Source organism: Nannospalax galili, unplaced genomic scaffold, assembly GCF_000622305.1.
Source record: "Nannospalax galili isolate Female #2095 unplaced genomic scaffold, S.galili_v1.0 scaffold1763, whole genome shotgun sequence".
Taxonomy (NCBI): Eukaryota; Metazoa; Chordata; class Mammalia; order Rodentia; family Spalacidae; genus Nannospalax; species Nannospalax galili.
The window spans coordinates 509,211-514,944 of NW_008350318.1; positions in this window are offsets into that span (position 1 = coordinate 509,211).

The window sequence follows — 5,734 nt, forward strand, 5'->3', positions numbered from 1 at the left end:
TGGGGCTGGGAGAGATGGCTCAACAGTTAAGAACACTGGCTGCTCTTACAGAGGACCCAAGTTCAATTCCCAGCACCCACATGGCAACTAACAACTGTCTGTAACTCCAGTTCCAGGGATCCAACAACCCTCTTCTGAACTCCACAGGCATTGCATGACACCAGTTCACTTACACACATGCAGACAATACACTCATACACATACAATAAAAATAATAACTAAAATAATAAAATCTTACTGTATTTTATTGATCTACCTGTAGGAGCATAGTCAGTTTTTTTTTGATGATCATTAGCTAGGAGTTTTCATTCATTCATTTCTATTTTGTACTTAAAGTGATATTCCTTAAGGCGTGCTCCATGAACAGTGGCAGCCCAGAAGTGATGGTCTGGATGCTGTCATTGATGGCAAAAACTTAAACTGTAAACAGGAAGATGACATTTCTGTGATAAGCAGGCAGCCTCCACCTTGCTCAACAAGACACAGACCAGCCAGCTGCCATCACTGCAGGTGTGGGCTGCGTGTGAACCATGAGGAACAGAGCCACATTGATACTGTGATAAGGTTATTTTCTCAGCACCTGCCTATGTATGAAAAGCTGAGCCAGCAAAAATTACATAAACTTACAGCATAAGCTGTTAGAAATGGTTAATGAGTTTTTTTAACATAAAATTTGATAATATATCATCTTTTGTATCACTTGAGTATTTTAAAAATAAATACCTGACTTCTGGGCCTAAAAACGGCCTGGGTAGGTTTCCTTCAGTCTGGCAAAGGAGTGACTGTGCACCATGGAGGACATAGAATGCTAAACCAGCACCATCCTCCAGAGGCAGGAGAGGGGATCCTCGAACTGTGGAGGGCAGGCAGCAACCTTCCTGCTTCTGTGCAGCATGTGGATTCAGCACTTTGGGCACAGACCCCGTTGCCTCCACAGGTGGCCACAGGGCAGCCCAATGAGGGCTCCAAGGATTCCTCCAGGAAGGAAGGACTGTCAAATGCTCTGAAGCAAGTACATTACACCCTCCTCCAGCTCAGTGATAGGGCACAAGTCTGAGCAGGCGGTAGAAAACTAAATCAAGACGATCCAGAGATTACCTGCTCCTTGGGACAGAACCTGGAAACTCATAGAATGGGGAGCACCGAGTAACACAAACACATGCTCTGGACAGGGTAGACTAGGACAAAAGGGCAGAAAGTAGAAATGCAGAATCCAAGGCTGCCCACAGGTCTGGTCCTTGAGTAGGCTGTTCCTAAGAAGGGATCCTCAAACTGTGGAGGGCAGGTAGCGGCCTTCCTGCTTCTGTGCAGCATGTGGACTTGGCACTTTGGGCACGGATCCCGTTGCCTCCCCAGGTGGCCACAGGGCAGCCCCATGAAGGCTCCAAGGATTCCTCCAAGAAGGACTGTCAAATGCTCTGAAACAAGGACATTACACCCTCCTCCAGCTCAGTGATAGGGCACAAGTCTGAGCAGGTGGCGGAAAACTAAATCAAGACGATCCAGAGATTACCTGCACCTTGGGACAGACCCTGGAAACTCATAGAATAGGGAGCACCGAGTAACACAAACATACCCTCTGGACAGGGTAGACTAGGACAAAAGGGCAGAAAGTAGAAATGCAGAGTCCAAGGCTACCCACAGGTCTGGTCCTTGAGTAGGCTGTTCCTGCTTTCCACTATACAAGCTCAGACAGGAGTGAGAGAGACTCGATTGCCCAACCCACTTCTCACGTACACCCTGAGGACGTGGCCCAGTGAAGACAATTTTCTTCTTCCAAGACAGTCATGGTGACTCACACCCATAATCCCAGCACTCCGGGAGTGAGATTAGGAAGATTACTGTGAGTTTGAGACCAGACTTGGCTATGTTGTAAATTCCAGCCTAGAGTACACAAAGGGATCCTCCCTCAAAAAAAAAAGGTGTTCATTGGAAGAAACAAGAGCAAAGTATCTTGATAATAAAAACTATGATCATTTTATTTGAAAGAACAGACTCCCATGGGGGTACATATGAGTGCCCTGAAACTGACGAACCAGCCCAGACAGGAGCAGTTCAGTCCGAAGGGAGCAGGGTCACCGAGAGAGTGGACAAGGATTCGGCGAATGACAAACAGACCAACACACAGAAGTTTGGTGAAGGTCTGAGTGTATTTTTGCAGCTGCAGGGCTCAAATTAAGTACTGCAAAGTTACATGATTACATCAATAAGCCATTGTTCTGCAGTTAACCATTTTCTAAGAGTTCTGATTTCAGAAACAAAAGCGAAACACAGGTTGATCAAAATACATTGCCAAAGCATGCTATTATTCTTAACAAGCATCAGCTAATGTTAAACAGAAAGTTTCCTGTTTTTCATCTTGGTGAGTTCACATTAGAGACCTTTAAAGTTACGTAGTGAGATGACCTCAAACCAATATGTGTTTTCAATATTAGCTCTGTAATCATTAGTATTTCTATTTGGATTTCAGGTCATTCACAATACTGTTGCTTTATATCCGCTTCTTGTTTTTCCCTGTCCATTATACTGTCCGAAACTCCAAGTAATATCTAATCCTGTAGTTCTCATGAAATCCTTCCAAGTATGGGACTTATAAATATAATTACCCCATCTTTCTTTCCAAGAAATAAACACATTCTTCAATTGTCTCTGTATGCTCTCCTTTTGTTCCTTACTAAGCAGGCACCAAGGTGGCCCAAATCTGGCAAGTCTGTCCATGAATTGTAATGAATACCAAGAAATCCTTTTTTCTCCTCTAATCCTGTAGTTCTCATGAAATCCTTCCAAGTATGGGACTTATAAATATAATTACCCCATCTTTCTTTCCAAGAAATAAACACATTCTTCAAATGTCTCTAATATACTCTCCTTTTGCTCCTTACTAAACAAGCACCAAGGTGGCCCAGATATGGCAAGTCTGTCCATGAATTGTAATGAATACGAAGAAATCTTTTTCCTCCCACCTACCTCCTTCCTAAACAGTTGGTGGTAACTTTCTTTTCCTCCTAGTACCAGAATTGGAGTCTTTTCCCTGAATTGCCTGTCCTGTAGGAAATACATCATCTTTAGGACTTTCTAACATTAGCTCTGCTTGTTCTATTCTGTCCATGATATTCCATGACTGATTATTTCTAGCAGCTTCTAATATAGCTTTATGCAGTAAAGGTGCATCAGGAGACAAGGTCATCTGAGGAAAGCGAGTTCCTAGATACCCATAAAAGAATGACAGTCATAAAGATAATAGTAAACAAAATACAGCCAAGTACACTGAAGATCTTTGCACTGCCATTCTCCAAGAGGCAAACTTCCTTTGAAGTTTTCTCAGCTTCAACCTACGGAGGATTCCTCACGTGGGCTCCATTTGCAGTAAAGGTGCATCAGGAGACAAGGTCATCTGAGGAAAGCGAGTTCCTAGATACCCATAAAAGAATGACAGTCATAAAGATAATAGTAAACAAAATACAGCCAAGTACACTGAAGATCTTTGCACTGCCATTTCCAAGAGGCAAACTTCCTTGAAGTTTCAGCTTCAACCTACGGAGGATCTCACGTGGGCTCCATTGGAGATGGCGTGACAGGTTGTTCTTGAAGAAGACCCAGGTTCAAATCCCAGCACCCACATAGCAGCTAACAACTGTCTGTAACTCCAGTCCCAGGGGATCCAACAGCCTCTTCTGACCAATGTGGGCATTGCCCAAAACTGGTGCACTTACCTACATGCAGGCAATACACACATACACATAAAATAAAATTCATAAATAAAATTTAAAAAAAAGAAAGCCCAGGCCTTCAGGGAGGGATTGGAAAACAGCCGATGTACAAAGGGAGACTTGTAGCCGGGGGAAGCCATCAGCAGTTGTGAGGGGACAATGGACCTGAAACCAGTGTCTGCAGAAGAGTCAGTAATCCTAAAAGTAATTTTTAGTATCATAAACACATAGACACTTTGTCCCAGTTATTGGTGCACAATTTTAAAAATAGATACATTTTTTAAGCTGGGTATGGTGGCACAGACCTTTAATCCCAGCACTCAGGAGGCAGAGGCAGGTGAATCCCTATGAGTTCAGGGCCAGCCTGGTCTACATAGGGAGTTGCATGCCATCTGGGAGTACAGGGAGACCTTGTCTCAAAAAGACCAAAAAATAAATAAAAAGTAAATACTCTTTTTTACACGCTAACTTCTGAATATATTTCTTCTTTTTCTCCTGAACAGTTTCTTGGCCAATCTTTATTTTGACCTTTCAAATCTTATCAATTTTGAAATTCCAATTCAGTTATCAAATTATCCTTGAAGTGGTCTTTTACTTTTCCTCCCTTTTCTTATTTCTCACTTTTAAAAGTAAGCGTTTCCTCAATAGTAAATTTCACATGATAATCCCATAGTTTCTGAAATATGCACTACAATACCCTCCTGGGTACTTATGATATAATAACAATAGCAGATCAAGGCATCCAAAAATCCAAGCACGGATGGAGAAGGGACTCATGCAGTTCCAAATCCTAGTTGAGGAACTATTGGCACTTGATGGACACTTGACCAGAGGGGGGCAACTTTCTTCAGAGATGCCCATCCTGGTAGGCTACCTGTGCTCCAGTAGATGGCCCTACTTCCATGCACATACAGGAAACACTAAGTGGACTCGGTGGGTTTTAAAAAAAATAGCACATGAAGTTGGGAGAGAAAAGTGATAGGAAGGGATAAGGCAGGAATTGGAAGGGAGGAAAAGGGAGGCAGGTTTGATCAAGGTACAGTATATGCTTCTGTAAAATTTATTTAATGTGTATGGGTAAATTGCTTGCATGTAGGTAGGTGCACCTGTGTCGTGCAATGCCCTCAGAGGTCAGAAGAGGGCATCGAATCCCATGGAATTGGAGTTTCAGATGGTTGTTAGCTGCCACATGGGTGCTGGGAATCGAACCCAGGTTCTCTGCAAGAGCAATCAGTGCTCTTAACTGCTGAGCCATCTCTCCAGCCCCACAGATTGCATTTTTAATAATAAACTTTATTTTATTAGAACAGCAAAGCCAAGCAAGAGGTGAAGGGTTCCCATCCATCCCCTATTCCCACACATCCACAGCCCCTCCCAGTGCCATCCAGTACTGCAGTGGAGCATCAGCTGTGCCCGGTGAACCCACACAGACACATCACTGCCCAACATCCTAAGTTACATTGCCGATCACATTGGTGTTGTATGTTCTGTGTTTTGACAAATGTATGATGACATGTCTACCTCTGTCAAATCACACCAGTTGGCTTCACTGCCTTGAATATCCCTGCATCCATCTCATCAGGCATTCTATCATCCTACCCTCCGGCTCAACAAACATTGCATTTTTTTACTGTCTCCATAGTTACTTCGTTCTCAGAGTGTCATAGATTGGAATTCTATACTATGAAGCCTCTTAACACTGGCATTTCTCACTTAGGATTATGCATTTAGGTTTTTTCCATATCTTTCCATTATTTGATATCTTGTTTCTCTTTAGGACTGAATATTTATTCCAGAGCCTGATGCACTATGGGTTATATACCATTCACTTTTTAGAAACATCTCAGCTACTTCCAGGTTTGGACAAGTATGAATAAAGCAGCTGTAAGTATCTGTTTCTGGGGCTGGAGAGATGGCTCAGTGGTTAAGAACATTGTTCTTGCAGAAGACCCGGGTTCGAATCCCAGCACCCACATGGCAGCTAACAACTGTCTGTAACTCCAGTTCCAGGGGATCCAACAGCC